At 51.2% G+C, this 18179-nt stretch overlaps 1 protein-coding gene across 2 annotated transcripts in view; it reads left to right on the forward strand.

Annotated features, from left to right (window-relative positions):
- Nucleotides 1-2888: 2888 nt before the first annotated feature.
- LOC144942313 (liprin-alpha-2-like) overlaps nucleotides 2889-18179 on the forward strand; it is a 67205-nt gene continuing 51914 nt past the window's right edge. For both annotated transcript variants that reach the window (XM_078869098.1, XM_078869099.1), the window contains exons 1-2: nucleotides 2889-2913; nucleotides 3168-3225. The gene's annotated coding sequence lies outside the window, so the exon portion shown is untranslated. The remainder of the gene's footprint in view (nucleotides 2914-3167; nucleotides 3226-18179) is intronic.

An 18179-nucleotide genomic window follows, 5' to 3' on the forward strand; every position in this document is an offset into this window, starting at 1 on the left:
GAGTGTTGCCCAGTTGCAGGAATGATAATTCGAACAATTAAAATGTGAGAGACGCCACAGTAATTATGCGGTGGTATTACCAGCGGCAGTGATGATTACTCGCTGAATCATACGTGCGATGAGCATAATTTGAAGACAGTGTTACTGTTGAACTGTACTTAATAATAATAAGTCAACTTGCAAGGCGGCGGTGCCGTGTTTCACTCGCTATCGTAGAGAGGACGACTCATTAGCTCGAGGAGGAATCGCAGACGAGGAGCGGAAAGGCGGCAGCAGCAGCAGCAGCTGCAGCCACGCGGAGCCGACGCTACCGACGATTATTGCCCGAGCTCTGCGCTCCTCTAAGGCGTTCGAGTGTGATCCGCCAATTGACGACGAGATGTTTATGCGTGCGGGAGGAAACCGGAGCGCCAGGAGAAACTCTCTCTCTCTCGTACAGACGTAAGAAGGTGGAATCCACATTTTTTTGCAAATTGAATATTTGGAGCAGGAGGGGGGGGGGGGGTCAATTTACGTCACATGGGGCCGTTACCTGGGCAACGAATACAAATATATATGGCTGCCTTAACAACGTGGTGGCCTTTCAATAGAAAATAACTTAAACCTTGTAAGTGTTCGCTCATAATTGTTTTTTTTTAAACGACGGGACTGTTTGAGTTATAGAGTTATAAACGATGATATTTCACGACGGATTTTTGATAGGATATTATTCTTCTTCACTGGTTCGGCGTGGTGAAGTACGGTCAAGCATCTCCCATAGCCAACACGGCCTGGATTGGGGAGGAATTCACGCAGCAGTGGAGTGAGCGAGGGTTGTCGTTTAAATATGTTTTATTGAGGGGTGTCATTGCCAATACGAGCCACGGTCACCGGCCCTCCTCCACCCTGCACACCACGCGTCCCACCCATCACTACCTCCTACACCCTGCACACCACGCGTCCCACCCATCACTACCTCCTCCTCATCCTCCACGCGTCCCACCCATCACTACCTCCTCCTCCACGCGTCCCACCCATCACTACCTCCTCCACCCTGCACACCACGCGTCCCACCCATCACTACCTCCTCCACCCTGCACACCACGTGTCCCACCCATCACCACCTCCTCCTCCACGCGTCCCACCCATCACTACCTCCTCCACCCTGCACACCACGCGTCCCACCCATCACTACCTCCTCATCCCAACAACATCCAAAACGAGACAGTATGTATAAGCCACGTTCCAGTACTATTGTTATCATAATCTATAAAGATGTTACTGTACCGTTAGTTTAAATACATACTCGAATTATTATTAATAATTGTTATTATTTTTTCTACCTACGCGACTTTACCGAAAGAATCAAAGAGTATGGATTCCTGCTGTCACGAAAGCTTCAAATCAAGTTTAAATACATATTTTCTAATCATCTTACTTCAATATATATCTTCATCTCAGCAAATGAGCCTCGCTAATAAGTTTCAAGAGGGTCCTGCATATGAGGCTTGGCCAATTCCTTACGGGTTATAATCGAACGTATTTGACGTTTTTCCCCGGATTTGTGGTCCTATTAATCGCATTGCCACGGCAATACTGTAACGTGTGCGCGACCTCAATAGGCGCTCGCAAACGATATCCGTCCGGAGAGTACATTTCCTCGAATTCATGCGCTCCTTATTCTCTCGCTCTCAATGCAATTCCAGGCGCGAATCTCACGGAGCCAAGAGGGAACGGCGCCCGCCCTGTAACCGTACAATGGAGATGAACAACAATGAGTCAGGTTTGAAGCTTTCGTGACTGCAAGGATTCATATTCTTAGGTTTTTTTCGGTAAAGTCACGTAGGTAAAAAAATTAAAATTAATAAAAGTAAAATAAAAAATAAAATAAAAATCACGACGTTTCGGAGGCAACACAAGCTTCCATCTTCAGGTGGAACCGTCACAGCACGATAGCTGTATCAAGTGAGAGAAATTCCAAGAACACAGTATTTGTATATATACTGGTTGAGGGCAGAGGTGGGACAAAGTCATTGTTATGCAAGTCCAAGTCGAGTCGCAAGTCATCAAATTCATGACTCGAGTCTGACTCGAGTCCAAGTCACATGACTCGAGTCCACACCTCTGGTTGAGGGTGGGAGGAGCCAAGGTAGGGCCTGAATATTATTTTTGTGAGGTTCGGTGCGGCTGAAACACGCTGTTAGGAATGGGCCTTTGTTGTGTAAACCAGGTGCGGATGATGTAAAGGTGCGTGTAATGAGTCAATGAATGAACACACGCGGGCTAGAGGACCGCATCCACCCCCAGCTGTCGAGACGCGAGTTTGAGTGGGGTTTGGTCGAGGCTATGTGCGGAGTGGCAGCTTCTGAGAGGGACCAATCACCGGCTGGAGGGAGATGGAGCGATGCGTGTAAGAGCAAAGGTTTCGGGGAAGGAGAGGTTTTCATTCAGCAGTGGATATACCATGGCTGCTGCTGTTGCTGATGATGCTGCTGATGCATCGTTAAGGGTCGTTGTGGATAGCATTGGTAGCAACGTAAACCAGCATACAATGCCCCTCCTTCCCGTCCCGTAAACTATCCCTATGCATTAAAACACACACACATATATACTGTACGTAATATTTTTGAACCATCCCATCAGGCACATATTCCTGAAATGCTACGAAAATCCCCCACCTCCCAATCCGTATTCGGTGTCTCATCATCCTGACTATGCTGCTGCTGATGATGATGCTGCTGCTGCTGATGATGATGATGATTAGATTTGGGGGTAATGCCTTGGGGGGTGGGTGGGTGGGTGGATGTTAAGGGAGGTAGTCCCCCCCCACCCATCTCCCCATCTCAAATAAAAAAATCTACACGGAGGAATCGATGTTGGTCTGAATCGTCTGAGCGTGGAATCGATCCGGACCCAACACCGACCGGCTTGACGGTGAGAGAGCCAAACCCGCTGCACAGATTTCATGCATTGTGTCGCTAAATAATAATAATAATAATCTTATTCTTACCATCATCATCACCATCATTATCGTTGTAACCCCCCCCCCATCGGCAATCAATCGTCTAACAATGCTGTTATGTAATAATAACAATATGATGATGATTATTCAGATGAGGATTGCGATTCTAATTGTGGGGATGCGGTGCTGAATGGCGTGTGTGTGTGTGGTGGTGGTGGTGCCCCAGTCTGTCTGCCGCAACGAGGAGCAGGACGAGGTGGAGAAGGAGGAGAGAGAGAGGGCAGGTGAGTGAGAGAGAGAGAGAGGGGAGAGGGTGAGAGAGAGAGAGAGAGGGTGAGAGAGAGAGAGGGATGAATTGTCTCATGCCACCCGGCGTGCGTGTGTGTCTGCACGTATTACGTGCGTGTGTGTGCAGAGAGATGTACGTATTTATATATATGAGTGTGCATGTGCGTGCATTTGCCTTTGTGTATATGTGTGCATGCATGTGTGTGCGTGTGCGTGTGTGCACAGAGGTTTGTGCATGTGTGTGTGTATGTTGAACTTCTTTCGCACCGTACGGAGCCAACCGTGCTAATTGGAGGTGCGATGGGTGTGTGTGTGTGTGTGCATGCTAACGGCACTTGCCTCAACAGTCGGACAAGGCTATACGGGGCATCTTTGTCTTTGTACAGTATGTGTATGTATGTACATGTGTGTATGTGTGTGTGTGTGCATTGATGTATGTACGTACGTGTGTGTGTGTGTACCTTTGCATTGTATGTGTGTCAAAATGTGTGTGTGTATGTATGTATATGCGCATATGCTATGTGCGTGTGTGTGCACGGATGTATAGTAGGCGCCCGTTAACAGCACTTGCCCCAACAGCATGTCAAAGGCTATACGGGGGATCTTTGTCTTTGTGCATAGCTGTGGGTCAATATTGCGTACAGTACGTGATTGCGTTGTGTATTTGTGTGTGTGTGTACATGAGTAGTGTACGATGTTTACATTAATTGTGTTTTACAATGTATATATTTGACACTTTAAGCAATTGTGTTTTGTTCGTGTGTATCTTTTTGCATACTGTACTTGCATGGAAATCCACCGTTGGGGTTTTTTTCCCCACCATACTTCACCACACTGGTCCATCGCGGGTTTGAAGGCAGGTGGTGTACATTGAAGTACAGCACAACATTGGTTTTGGCTGTACTGCCCGCTAACCTGTTCACTACGCAGCCTATAGCACCTGCTTTGCGTGCAGGGTCGCCCATCCAAGCGATCGAACCAGGCTCAACAACTGCTTAGCTTTGCGACCGCTGATGAAATCAACATGTTGGCTGGAGTTTTGGGTGGGGGGAGGGGGGTTAAATTAATACATAAATGTGCATCTTTAAGATTGTGTATTTTTTTCTATCTTAAGCCACAAATCTAAATTATGGATGTGTCAGATTTAGGCTTTGTTTATCCCCTTCTAGAGCATAAACTAAACAAAAAAATAACTTTTATTGTATTTCACCAGGTAAGGGCCCACTGAGCTATATTCATCTCGTTTTCAGAAGCGATTTGCCCACAAATGATAGCTCAAAGGAGCGGCCTAACACGTGGAAATGTACAGCAGCGAAACACTCTAAACGTGCGACGTTGATTCTAAACACGGAGGGAAAACCCCCGGAGGGCCTATAGAGAAAAATCCACGCGACCGCGGAGAGAGAGAAAGAAAGAGACACGCAAACTCCAAAACACACAACCCACGACCTCCCGAACACTAGGCGAGGGAGTCAACATCTCGCCATCGCGGCAGTCACTCATGGAGAGAGAGAGAGAAAGATGGGGGGGGGGGGGCATGTCTGGAATGATTACAATCGAGGAAACAGAACGAGAGGAGACCCCCCCCGCCACGTGGAGTCAAAGAACAAGTGCCGGTTCGAGACCACGTGGTTTATTTGACCGCTCAGGTGACCACGTGGACCCGAGCAGGACATCTCCTCGCTGTGGAATGGATGAGTGGGTGGGTGGTGGTGGTTGGTGGTGGTTGGTGGTTGGTGGTGGTGGTTGGTGGTGGTGGTGGTTGGTGGTGGTGGTTGGTGGTGGTGGTGGTTGGTGGTGGTGGTTGGTGGTGGTTGGTGGTTGGTGGTGGTGGTTGGTGGTGGTTGGTGGTGGTGGTGGGTGGCGGTGTCTGCCGGTGGTTGAGACTAGCGGCGGAGTGGCAGTCAAGGGAGGGAAGGCGCCTCTGGTGACAGGAGCACTTCACTTAAGCCACGAGGAGGTTGGGGGGGGGCTATCGAAGTGCGCAGAGGGAAATTGTAAGAACAGCAATAATCAGTACAGTACTGTATGTAATTCTGTTTGTTCATTTTTATTATTTAATGTGCTGGATATGGTTGCATTATGGCAGTGTTGGCAAAACAAAAAATCAATTGTTATACTTTTATGCTGCCAAGTCTCTACTACCCCCCCCCCCCACTTTCAACAACCCACAATTGATCATCCCTGGTCGAAGTGTGGTGAAGTAGCCTCCTTGTTGAAGTGTGGTCAAGTGGCCTGCCTGGATGAAGTGTGGTCAAGTCACCTGTCTGTGTAAAGTGTGGTCAAGTCACCTGTCTGGGTGGAGTGTGGTCAAGTCACCTGTCTGTGTAAAGTGTGGTCAAGTGGCCTGTCTGGGTGAAGTGTGGTCAAGTCACCTGTTTGGGTGAAGTGTGGTCAAGTCATCTGTGTGGGTGAAGTGTGGTCAAGTCACCTGTCTGGGTGAAGTGTGGTCAAGTCACCTGTCTGTGTGAGGTGTGATCAAGTCACCTGTCTGAGTGAAGTGTGGTCAAGTCACCTGTCTGGGTGAAGTGTGGTCAAGTCACCTGTCTGGGTGAAGTGTGGTCAAGTCACCTGTCTGTGTGAAGTGTGGTCAAGTCACCTGTCTGTGTGAAGTGTGGTCAAGTCACCTGTCTGGGTGAAGTGTGGTCAAGTCACCTGTCTGGGTGAAGTGTGGTCAAGTCGCCTGTCTGGGTGAAGTGTGGTCAAGTCACCTGTCTGTGTGAAGTGTGGTCAAGTCACCTGTCTGGGTGGAGTGTGGTCAAGTCACCTGTCTGGGTGAAGTGTGGTCAAGTCACCTGTCTGGGTGAAGTGTGGTCAAGTCACCTGTCTGGGTGAAGTGTGGTCAAGTCACCTGTCTGGGTGAAGTGTGGTCAAGTCACCTGTCTGGGTGAAGTCTGGTCAAGTCACCTGTCTGGGTGGAGTGTGGTCAAGTCACCTGTCTGGGTGAAATGTGGTCAAGTCACCTGTCTGGGTGAAGTGTGGTCAAGTCACCTGTCTGGGTGAAGTGTGGTCAAGTCACCTGTCTGGGTGGAGTGTGGTCAAGTCACCTGTCTGGGTGGAGTGTGGTCAAGTCACCTGTCTGGGTGGAGTGTGGTCAAGTCACCTGTCTGGGTGAAGTGTGGTCAAGTCACCTGTCTGGGTGGAGTGTGGTCAAGTCACCTGTCTGGGTGGAGTGTGGTCAAGTCACCTGTCTGGGTGGAGTGTGGTCAAGTCACCTGTCTGGGTGAAGTGTGGTCAAGTCACCTGTCTGGGTGAAGTGTGGTCAAGTGGCCTGTCTGGGTGAAGTGTGGTCAAGTCACCTGTCTGGGTGAAGTGTGGTCAAGTCACCTGTCTGGGTGAAGTGTGGTCAAGTGACCTGTCTGGGTGAAGTGTGGTCAAGTCACCTGTCTGGGTGAAGTGTGGTCAAGTCACCTGTCTGGGTGAAGTGTGGTCAAGTCACCTGTCTGGGTGGAGTGTGGTCAAGTCACCTGTCTGGGTGGAGTGTGGTCAAGTCACCTGTCTGGGTGAAGTGTGGTCAAGTCACCTGTCTGGGTGGAGTGTGGTCAAGTCACCTGTCTGGGTGGAATCTGGTCAAGTCACCTGTCTGGGTGAAGTGTGGTCAAGTCACCTGTCTGGGTGGAGTGTGGTTAAGTCACCTGTCTGGGTGGAATGTGGTCAAGTGGCCTGTCTGGTTGAAGTGTGGTCAAAGAGCCTCCTTGTGAGGTAGGGAGTTCCCCTCATTCAGCAGTGTGCTCAACAGAAAGAGCTCTTCATCTGCATACACCAACCGCCATTCGCCACGAGGTGTGGCGGTGACGTCAGCACGGCGCTTGTGCCAGGCTAAGTGCACTTTGACGCACGCGCGCTGTGCACGCGTTTGTCGCACGTCCGTCAGCCGTCTCGGTCAGTCGACCTCTGGCACCTGGGTCTGTGCCGTCACTGAACCACTGTCGGCCGAGAGCCTTCCACGCGCGCACTTCACGTGGCCCTTTACGTGGCCCTGTTTTCTTGTTCATGTTTTTGGTTTTTTGTTTGTTGAGGTTGCACCCGATTCAAGAGCCGAATGGCTCACAGGGCTATTCCAAATATATGAAACTGAAACTGAAAAAACTTCAGGGTGCACCGAGCCTGGCACGAGCGCCGTGGCGACGTCACCGCCACTTCGCATCGATACCTCTTTTTCATATTCTTAGGTTTTTTCGGTAAAGTCACGTAGGTAAAAAATTTAAATTAATAAAAGTAAAATAAAATAAAAATCACGACGTTTCGGAGGCAACACAAGCTTCCGTCTTCAGGTGGAACCGTCACAGCACGATAGCTATCGTGCTGTGACGGTCGTGATTTTTATTTTATTTTTATTAATTTTAATTTTTTACCTACGTGACTTTACCGAAAAAAATCTAAAAATATGAATCCTTGCAGTCACGAAAGCTTCAAATCTAGGACCTCTTTTCAGTTTTGCCCCCGTGAGATGCGATTTTGTGTGCGCGTGTGATTGCTTAGATGCGTGCGTACACGCGCGCTGTGTGATGATGATGATGAAGATGATGGTGTACGTAGGCGCGTGCTTAGCTACGTACGAATGTGCCAGCGCTCTTCATACGTTCCCTAAGGGCGTTCAGCAGTCCCGTTTGACACGTTGGCAATCGTGTAGAATTGATGTCTCGCCATTTGACTTGTGTGGTGGACCACTGCCGTTATAGAGTTGTACGTGCATTTACATGTCGGGTGTCCCATACGTCTGGAATCATAAGAAAAATAATACAAAAAGGCAACAATAACGCTTTCATTCACGGAACCTGCTCAATGTGTTCACCATTGTTCCCGAGTTATTTTCCCCCATGATTCCACACTTATGGGACGCCCTGTCTACACAGTCTAGTATGCATACTACTATTATACCGTATTATAGAGTACATAGTACAGGGTGTGTTTTATAATAATGGACCCGATTTGAAATCGCGATATCTCTGCAACCACGAACCGCCCACGAATGAAACTCTTACCACTTGAAAGGGCGGGGCATAGAGAGGAGGGCGGGGCATAGAGAGGAGGGCGGGGCATAGAGAGGAGGGCGGGGCATAGAGAGGAGGGCGGGGCATAGAGAGGAGGGCGGGGCATAGAGAAGAGGGCGGGGCATAGAGAGGAGGGCGTGGCATAGAGAGGAGGGCGGGGCATAGAGAGGAGGGCGGGGCATAGAGAGGAGGGCGGGGCATAGAGAGGAGGCCGGGGCATAGAGAGGAGGGCGGGGCATAGAGAGGAGGGCGGGGCATAGAGAGGAGGGCGGGGCATAGAGAGGAGGGCGGGGCATAGAGAAGAGGGCGGGGCATAGAGAAGAGGGCGGGGCATAGAGAGGAGGGCGGGGCATAGAGAGGAGGGCGGGGCATAGAGAGGAGGGCGGGGCATAGAGAGGAGGGCGGGGCATAGAGAGGAGGGCGGGGCATAGAGAAGAGGGCGGGGCATAGAGTTTCAAATGATGACCGCGGATGCCTCTCCCAGCGCACAAACAGCCCCTAGCCTCAGTCATTCGCAAGACGGCGACCCCGTCAACGCACAAGGGGCGTTTTGCGTTCTGCAGTTCGGCGAGACTGAATCCGTAATTGCGGTGCAGCGTGCGTTTCAACGGCGTTTTGGCATCGATCCGCCAATGTCAAAGAGCGTTCGTCGTTGGTACCGGCAATTTGAGGAAGCGGGCTGCTGTTGATGTAAGGGGAAGAGCACGGGACGACCACGCAGCTCAGAGGGAAACGTGAGAAGAGGCGTTTGGGACGAATTCAACTATCGTCTCGATGTTGTCCGTACAGCAGGTGGAGGGCACATAGAGCATTTATAAAATTTCGATTTAAATTTCGATTTAAAGCTTTCGTGACTGCCATTCAGACGCTGTCTTCCCGACAGACCTGTTCTTCACCTGAGGACGGCTGCTTGCGTTGTGGCCGAAACGTCGCGAGAATTATTTTATTATGTTTTATTTTTATTATTTTATTATTTCCCTTCTACGTGACTTTACCGAAAGAATCAAGATGATCATTTATAAAATCGTTAGTAAAACTTGATAACTCATCAAACCGTTTGTGACTTTTTGTGTAATTGCAACATGTTGCCATCGTGAAATATACTGCTTTGAAATTGGGTCCATCATTTTGGAGCACCCTGTATTTGCGCATGAATCACATCAACCACTTTGGAATTGCAACAAATAGCAACATTATAGTGTACCAAAGATGAGCGTTTCAAGGAGCGGGTCGTGTCTGTGCGAATGTGTTGGGTCAGCCAATCCGGGGTTCGACGAAAGGCAAAAGGTGTAAGTTCAGCAGCAAGCGCCGTCACGAGAGATGGGAAGGTTGCCCTCGGCGGGGGGCAGGATAGGAGGAGGAACGTGGAAGTCAGGAACGGCGTTGTTCCATGTTGGCGTCATCATCGAGAAGAGGAGGAGGTTGTGATGGACAGAGAGACACGCGCTGTGCCAGGGTAGTTGGAGGGCACGTGACCGAGACGGGAATTTGTACTCAGAAGTCGATGTCACAGCAGGAAAGTGCTAAAACGAGTTGGTGGTGATAATGTCGGAGTGGAGAGCGGTGGTGTAGCGGTTTAGTGCGCTGCGCTACGAACCCGGCGACCCGAGTTCGATTCCCGCTCACGGTCAACACCGGTGACGATTATCTGAACCGGTCCTGCGCCTACCCTAGGTCGACTCGGCCTCAAATGAGTACCCGGTGCGGTGTGTAGTAAACATCGTCACTAGGGAGACGAAGGCGGCCGGGCGTGGGGCTGGCCACCCACCCCCCTCGTGTGCCACCGTGCCGGCCTTCATAGGTGCTACTCACGAACATCGCTTGCCCCAGCAGCCTGTCAAGGCCACACGCGGGATCTTTGTCGATGATAGCGTAAGAGTTGGCCCTTGAAGGCCGCGTTCACGGCGTAACAATGGGGGACGAGCTCACGCCAGATGGTGTTGAACGTGAAACTGCGAAAGCGGCCCCTTCCAGAACCGTGTGCCCGCTGTGCCACGTAAATCGTACCAGCTGATTGACGTTGGAACGCCGACCACCTTTGTGCTGAGTCGAATGTTTTTTTTGTTAATCTCGTAATGAAAGTGTGTGGGGGGCGGACGGGCGGGCGGGCGGTGTGGGAACGATTCGAAAAGCCAGGAGATGGATTCACGCAGCAGAAAAACTCCCCCCCCCCCGTCCCAAAAAAAAAAACTCAAATCCGTGGGACGTGGCGAGGAGTGGAACGCCACCGGCGGTGTTGACCCGCGGGTGACTGGGAGATTCCGCGGGGATTCTCTCAACTTTAATTCCAGATTTGAAGTTTTCGTGACTGCAAGGATTCATATTCTTAGGTTTTTTCGGTAAAGTCACGTAGGTAAAAAATTAAAATTAATAAAATAAAATAAAAATCACGAAGTTTCGGAGGCAACACAAGCTTCCGTCTTCAGCAAGCGTGCTGTGACGGTTCCACCTGAAGACGGAAGCTTGTGTTGCCTCCGAAACGTCGTGATTTTTATTTTATTTTATTAATTTTAATTATCTCACTTTGTTCATCAAACGTCCGTCGAGAAGATTATCCGAGACGTCGTGATGGGGCTCGCGGGCCGAACGAGGTGCGGCTTTCCCCATCGCCACTCGGTCGCGTCCGTCGTTTATTCGCTCGCCACGAGGCCCAAGCAGGCGGGTTTCTTCGTCATGATAATACCACATACTCATTGGTTCTTTCGGTAAAAGTCTCGTAGGTAGAACAACAAAAAAATCACGACGTCGGAAAAAAAATACAACGAGTAAGGATTCCTGCAGTCACGAAAGCTTCAAATGAAGACGTGATGATACTACTCCGACTTTTGTAACTTCGCTCAAAGATTTCCTGAAAGTCGGAACGATCATTCGCGCGCGTGATAACGCGAGGCATTCTCAAGACGTTTCTCTTTCTTCTTCTTTTTCTTAGGAAATGGGATTTTAGATCAGGGGCCGTCCATAAATGACGTCACGCACCTAGGGGGGGGGGGGTCAGACATTTGAGACGATGTGTGACGAGGGGGTGGGGGGTTTGAGACATGTGACGTCACCTCAAAATGCGCAACTTTAAATAAATATAGACAACACGTTCTACTTAATTAAATAGACTTTTGAATAAATGTTTTCTCCTACAACATCAGAGTGCAGCGCCACACTAAATACGCACTACAATGACAATAGTTTACAGCGATTGGAAGCATGGTTTATTTTTTGGGGGGGGGGGTCTAATTTTTTGTGACGCCGTGTGACGAAGGGGGGGGGTCAAATAATATCGTTCAAAATCGCGTGACGTCATTTATGGACGGCACCCTTTGTATTAATCGCATCGGTGTTCTCGAAGCGGAAGAGCTGCAATGCCCTTTGTGCTTCGGCACATTAAAAAGTCACGTGGCGACGCGTCAGCACTTTGTGCGAAGTCCTCTGTCGATCTGCTGCTGGATAACAGCCTCCCTGCGCGGGGGGGCTGTTTTGGCCATACTTCACCGCTCTGGTCAGTGCGGGTTTGGTGGAGGCGGCGGCGGGGGGGGGGGGAAGCATTGACGTGCGAGCACAGAATTGCAGTGACGACAGACGGCACACTTCTTTTTTCTTTGCTAACAAAGACAAAGATTACTCTCTGGTTCTTTCGGTCAAGTCACGTATAAAGATAAAATAATAAATTAAATAATAGCATATGCTTTTATTTAAGATAAAATAAGAAATTAAATATTAGCATATGCTTTTATTTAATTTATTATTTTATCTTTATACGTGACTTTGTATGCTATTATTCACTCGAAGTCACTCGAAAGGCTCTCGTGAGTGGCTCTGGGATGTCCACTTCCACGGGGGGAGGGGCGGTCTATAACTCACCGCCCCCGCTAGATTTTCTGAATGGACGTTTCGTTCCTTGGCGTGACGCCAAGAGCACAATCAGGAGACGACTGGGGGTGGTGGTGCGGGAGTGGGCGGGGGTGGGGGAGAGAAGTAAAAATCCATACAGATGGGTCAGCAACCCACTTTCCCGACTGCACCCACATACGGATAATGAACGCAGTAGAATTTGCGCCGTGCAGTGCTCTGATGGGTAATGCATGCCTGGGTCACAGGGCGATGGAAACGTTTCCGTTTTAGAATCAATCTTTTTTTTTGTCGGCAGATACTCACGTTATCGAATGTGGGAACTGCCCCCCCACCACCCACCCCACCGAAGATGGCATGACGAATTTCACTTCAATCGGAAGCTATTACAGATACAAAGTCAAGCAATTGGCAATACGTCTCGTCTCAATATTTGTGTGTCTCCTTTATATTAAAAAAACAAGAGAGGCTCCTTGCCTATGAAACGTATGGCAGGCCATCAGCATTTCTCAAGGCGACCATGACGGCTGATGATACACTAAATGTCAAAACCTCCTAAACTATAATCATACGGCAGTTTACCAGCATTGCTTGAAGCGAGCCTGACTGCTGATGTGCCACTGAATGTCAAAACCTCCTAAACTATAAACATCCGGAAGTTTTCCAGCATTGCTTGAAGCGAGCCTGACTGCTGATGTGCCACTGAATGTCAAAACCTCCTAAACTATAATCATCCGGCAGTTAACCAGCATTGCTTGAAGCGACCCTGACTGCTGATGAGTCACTGAATGTCGAAACCTTCGTCCAGAGTTTGCTTGTGTTAAACCAATGCTGCTGAAAATGTGCACTCTCAGAATGCCGTGTGTGTGGCGTATGGGCTGTAGACACATTTTATTTAAAAAAATGTAATGTGGATATACATATGGGAGGAGTTTTTTTGTCAACTTGCACATTTTTTTTTAATACTTCAACTGGATTTCACAGTTGCCCGCTGCTGCTGATGATGTGTGCCAATGTCTAGAGTTGAACTTGTGTTTTGTTCTTCGTGTGAACCACCCCAACACCGATCCCGCTATACATTGCGATAGATTGTACGGCCAACAAGTTCGATTAAGCGAACACCTCTGAAGGTCGGAACGGCACACGAGGGGCTGGGTGACCATCCACCGCGCCCGGCCGCCTTTGTCTCCCCAGTGGCGATGTTTGCATACTGCACCGGGTTCTTATTTAAGACTGAGTCGACGTAGGGGAGGTCCAGAACCGACTTAAGATATCCGTCATCGTTATTGGTCGTGAGCGGGAATCGAACTCGGGTGGCTGGGTTTGTAGCTCAACGTGCTAACAACTGCTCTCTCACCCCACTCACACACAAAGACAAAGATCCCCCGTATAGCTTGAACAGACTGTTGGGGCAAGTGCTGTTAGCGAGCACCCGTGAAGGCCGGCACAGCACACGAGGGGGTGGGTGGCCAGCACCACGCCCGACCGCCTTTGTCTCCCCAGTGGCGATGTTTACACACGCCACCAGGTACTCATTTGAGGCTGAGTCGACCTAGGGGAGACCCAGGACCGGTTCCAACAATAGTCACTGTGGTGTTTGCCGTGAGTGGGAATCGAACTCGGGTCGCCAGGTTCTTAGTTGCAGCGCGCTAACCGCGACACTACCGCTCCCCACACACACACACACGTTGATATCCAACACACTGACTCAACGTGTTTCCGAAAACCGAGCATTTTCCCAACATGAATATTTTAAGCATTCGTTGTAAAAGGGTTTTAAAATGTTGCAGGCAGTGCTACTGTACATCACAATGTATCCCGGGGAGCATGCAGCCAAATCCATAGGGAGAGTCGTCGCATGCTTAGATAGTTCCGTGTGTGTGCTGTTTCCACTGCGTCGCTGGGTGTCTCTCGTGTGTCTGTCTGCTGGTCACTGCGTCTGTCTGCTGGTCACTGGGTCTGTCTGCTGGTCACTGGGCCTGTCTGCTGGTCACTGCGTCTGTCTGCTGGTCACTGGGTCTGTCTGCCGCTCACGGGGTCTGTCTGCTGGTCACTGCGTCTGTCTGCTGGTCACTGGGTCTGTCTGCTGGTCACTGGGTCTGTCTGCTGGTCACTGGGTCTGTCTGCTGGTCACTGGGTCTGTCTGCTGGTCACTGCGTCTGCTGGTCACTGGGTCTGTCTGCTGGTCACTGGGTCTGTCTGCTGGTCACTGGGTCTGTCTGCTGGTCACTGCGTCTGCTGGTCACTGGGTCTGTTTGCTGGTCACTGGGTCTGTCTGCTGGTCACTGGGTCTGTCTGCTGGTCACTGTGTCTGCTGGTCACTGGGTCTGTCTGCTGGTCACTGGGTCTGTCTGCTGGTCACTGCGTCTGCTGGTCACTGGGTCTGTCTGCTGGTCACTGGGTCTGTCTGCTGGTCACTGGGTCTGTCTGCTGGTCACTGGGTCTGTCTGCTGGTCACTGCGTCTGCTCGTCACTGGGTCTGTCTGCTGGTCACTGGGTCTGTCTGCTGGTCACTGGGTCTGTCTGCTGGTCACTGCGTCTGCTGGTCACTGGGTCTGTCTGCTGGTCACTGGGTCTGTCTGCTGGTCACTGGGTCTGTCTGCTGGTCACTGCGTCTGCTGGTCACTGGGTCTGGCTGCTGGTCACTGGGTCTGTCTGCTGGTCACTGCGTCTGCTGGTCACTGGGTCTGTCTGCTGGTCACTGGGTCTGTCTGCTGGTCACTGGGTCTGTCTGCTGGTCACTGCGTCTGCTGGTTACTGGGTCTGTCTGCTGGTCACTGGGTCTGTCTGCTGGTCACTGGGTCTGTCTGCTGGTCACTGGGTCTGTCTGCTGGTCACTGGGCCTGTCTGCTGGTCACTGCGTCTGTCTGCTGGTCACTGGGTCTGTCTGCCGGTCACAGGGTCTGTCTGCTGGTCACTGCGTCTGCTGGTCACTGGGTCTGTCTGCTGGTCACTGGGTCTGTCTGCTGGTCAATGGGTCTGTCTGCTGGTCACTGCGTCTGCTGGTCACTGGGTCTGTCTGCTGGTCACTGGGTCTGTCTGCTGGTCACTGGGTCTGTCTGCTGGTCACTGCGTCTGCTGGTCACTGGGTCTGTCTGCTGGTCACTGGGTCTGTCTGCTGGTCACTGCGTCTGTCTGCTGGTCACTGGGTCTGTCTGCTGGTCACTGCGTCTGCTGGTCACTGGGTCTGTCTGCTGGTCACTGGGTCTGTCTGCTGGTCACTGGGTCTGTCTGCTGGTCACTGTGTCTGCTGGTCACTGGGTCTGTCTGCTGGTCACTGGGTCTGTCTGCTGGTCACTGGGTCTGTCTGCTGGTCACTGCGTCTGCTGGTCACTGGGTCTGTCTGCTGGTCACTGGGTCTGTCTGCTGGTCACTGGGTCTGTCTGCTGGTCACTGCGTCTGCTGGTCACTGGGTCTGTCTGCTGGTCACTGGGTCTGTCTGCTGGTCACTGGGTCTGTCTGCTGGTCACTGCGTCTGCTGGTCACTGGGTCTGTCTGCTGGTCACTGGGTCTGTCTGCTGGTCACTGGGTCTGTCTGCTGGTCACTGGGTCTGTCTGCTGGTCACTGGGTCTGTCTGCTGGTCACTGCGTCTGCTGGTCACTGGGTCTGTCTGCTGGTCACTGGGTCTGTCTGCTGGTCATTGCATCTGTCTGCTGGTCACTGGGTCTGTCTGCTGGTCACTGCGTCTGCTGGTCACTGGGTCTGTCTGCTGGTCACTGCATCTGCTGGTCATTGCGTCTGTCTGCTGGTCACTGGGTCTGTCTGCTGGTCACTGCGTCTGCTGGTCACTGGGTCTGTCTGCTGGTCACTGGGTCTGTCTGCTGGTCATTGCGTCTGTCTGCTGGTCACTGGGTCTGTCTGCTGGTCACTGGGTCTGTCTGCTGGTCACTGGGTCTGTCTGCTGGTCACTGGGTCTGTCTGCTGGTCACTGCGTCTGCTGGTCACTGGGTCTGTCTGCTGGTCACTGGGTCTGTCTGCTGGTCACTGGGTCTGTCTGCTGGTCACTGGGTCTGTCTGCTGGTCACTGGGTCTGTCTGTAACAGCTCCCACTGCCAAGGTCACTGTCTGCATCCCCCCCCCACCCCCCATGTATCCTCGCCTCTCATCATTGATTGTCTCTCTCGCTCTGTCTCTCTCTGTCTCATTCTCCTCTCGTGACAATTGTCTCTGTGTGTCCGCGTCTCTTCCCAATTCCCCATCCCCTATTCTCTCCAAACGCGCGCATCGATGTCTCTCTCGCACGGCCACCCGGTTGAGACTCGGAAGTAATGTCGCTCAATGCATTTAAAACAACAACAATAACAACAACAATAACAAGAATGTTTTCGTTTTGTTACAACATGAAACACCATTATGGAGAAGCTGGGGTCTTGTTTAGAATGCATCACCTTTGTGAAGCAGTGATAAGGGGCCGTCCATAAATGACGTCACGCACCTAGGGGGGGCGGGGTCAGACATTTGTGGCGATGTGTGACGAGGGGGGGGGGGGTGAGAAATGTGACGTCACATCAAATGCGCAACTTTAAATAAATATAGCCAACACGTTCTACTTCAATAAATAGACTTTTTAATAAATGTTTTCTCCTACAACATCAGAGTGCAGCGCCACATTAAATACGCACTACAATGACAATAGTTTAAAGCGATTTGAACCGTGTTTTATTTTTGAGGGGGGGGGGGGCAGAACTTTGTGACGTCATATTCGAGGGGGGGGGGGTCTGACTTTTTGTGACGTCGTGTGACGGGGGGGGTCCAAATTCGTCCAAAATCGCGTGACGTCATTTATGGACGGCCCCTAATACGTTAGAATGCGTTCCGTCCGTCTTACAGACGCTGCCACTAAGATCAGTCACACTTTGTTCGTACAAAAACGCATTCATCTTCTTGGTTCTTTCGGTGAAGCCCCTTCTACGTGACTTTACCGAAAGAACCAAGAAGATGAATCTCTGCAGTCACGAAAGCTTTAAATGAAAACGCATTCATTATATAATCTCAACATCTGCATCCTCCCCCGACCCACCAACTCCCCACCGTCTTTGTCTCTCTCTTTGGTGGAGCGGTGGCGCCATGAACCCTGTAATGAGTTCAATTCCTGGCCACGGGGTCAACGTCAGCTGCAACGATCTGAGCCGGTCTCGAGGTCTCTCCCCAAAGCTCGACTCAATCTCACAGGAGTACCTGGTGCGGTGTGTAAACATCGCCGCTGGGGAGACAAAGGCGGTCGGGCGTGGTGCTAGTGACACAACCGCCCTCGTGTGCCATGCTGGCCCTAATAGGTGCTCGCTAACAGCGCTTGCCCCAACGGCCTGCACGGATATAGAGATGATATTTGTCTAGGTGTGTCTTTCGTCATCAAAGCTCTCCCTCCCTGTTGCTGCTTGCTTTCCACTGCCCATTAGATCTTGCTGGCTCTCTCTCTCCCTCCCCTCTCTTTCCCTGCTTCCTCCTCCCCCCCGCCCTGCGTCTCCCTCTCTTCCTGCCTCTCTCCCCACTGCGTCTCCCTCCTCTCACCCCTCGCTCCCCTCTCTCCCCCCACTCTCTCTCTCTTTTTTTCCCGACAAGTGCTGCATCTGCACCCAGCCCTTCTCGCAGTCCCACGGCCATCCCACGGGTAGCTCATATCTGCATGCAGATCTCTCCGTCTTCTGCCACCGAGCACACGGCCCGCCTCCAGCGCCCACTGCTCCTTGAAGGCCGGCACGGCGTGGGTCATCTCTTCCTACCCATTCCCTCTCTCCCTCCCCGCTTGTCCCTCCTTCCCCTCTCTTTTTTTTTACAATCAGTGGAAACAAGAAGATGCTCGGTGTAGTCGGCACTTTGCTTCGTTCATCATTTCGTAATTTTTTATTTTAATTTTTAAACTTTGCTTTATGTAAACCCCCACTTCTCGCTCACTCTCTCGGTCACTCTCTCGCTCACTCTCTCGGTCACTCTCTCGGTCACTCTCTCGCTCACTCTCTCGGTCACTCTCTCGCTCACTCTCTCGGTCACTCTCTCGCTCACTCTCTCGGTCACTCTCTCGCCCTCTCTCTCGGTCACTCTCTCGCTCACTCTCTCGCTCACTCTCTCGCTCACTCTCTCGGTCACTCTCTCGCTCACTCTCTCGGTCACTCTC

The sequence above is a fragment of the Lampetra fluviatilis genome, chromosome 27, assembly GCF_964198595.1.
Source record: "Lampetra fluviatilis chromosome 27, kcLamFluv1.1, whole genome shotgun sequence".
NCBI classification, from domain to species: domain Eukaryota; kingdom Metazoa; phylum Chordata; class Hyperoartia; order Petromyzontiformes; family Petromyzontidae; genus Lampetra; species Lampetra fluviatilis.